Source organism: Otolemur garnettii, unplaced genomic scaffold (genome assembly GCF_000181295.1).
Source record: "Otolemur garnettii isolate 467f Iridium unplaced genomic scaffold, OtoGar3 scaffold00005, whole genome shotgun sequence".
Lineage (NCBI taxonomy): Eukaryota > Metazoa > Chordata > Mammalia > Primates > Galagidae > Otolemur > Otolemur garnettii.
This window is the reverse complement of record NW_003852400.1, coordinates 2,782,455-2,783,183: the sequence shown is the minus strand read 5'-3', so window position 1 is coordinate 2,783,183 and position 729 is coordinate 2,782,455. Positions and strand designations below refer to the sequence as shown.

At 42.9% G+C, this 729-nt stretch overlaps 1 protein-coding gene across 1 annotated transcript in view; it reads left to right on the top strand.

Moving 5' to 3' along the window:
* Positions 1 to 729, top strand: part of CDHR3 (cadherin related family member 3) — a 53,562-nt gene that overhangs the window by 27,517 nt on the left and 25,316 nt on the right. The gene's annotated exons all lie outside the window — the stretch shown is intronic.

Genomic DNA, 729 nt, shown 5'->3' with positions numbered 1-729 from the left:
ACAGCACATCTCCATTCAGTCTAGCACCATTTCAAGTGCTAAATAGCTACATGTGGCTAGTGGTGACCAGATTGGACAGTGTTACTCTAGATCAATCTGCTGCATTGTGGGAGTTATTTGCCCCTCTGAGTATCTCAGTGCAGAGAAAGAAAGTTCTTTCCTTCTGTATGAGCCATCCTTTATTATTGGGGCCTTAGTATATACCAGGCATTATGCTAAGTGATTAATGTGCATTCCACCTCAAATACTAAACAAAACAACCCAATGAACTATTGTAATCCCCATTTTACAGAAGAGGAAACTGAGGTTTGGGGATAAATGACCTGTGTAAGATCTCACAGCTCCTGGGTTGTGAAGCAGAGGTACCAACCTAAGCTGCCTGACTGCAGGGCCTGCCCTCTTAACTACTACTAGACTTTTCCACCTCCAATCACATCACCCAAACAGATTTAACTTTATGTAACGATTTTATGGAGGCCAGCCTTGGGCAACTTTAGAGGAAAGGAGACCTGTTCCCAGGAGAGGCAAGCAAAGGCATGACTGTGCTCTATCTCTGGAAACTTCCTATTGCTATTGTGGTCATTGTGGACCACAGTCACCTGATAACAGAGGGATGGATAAGCATGGTTGAGAATTATGTTCAGTCTGATATTGCAAAATTAAGCTTTTAACAAGTAAAGAGGGCTTTTTTTTTTTTTTTGAGACAGAGCCTCAAGCTGTCCCCCTGGG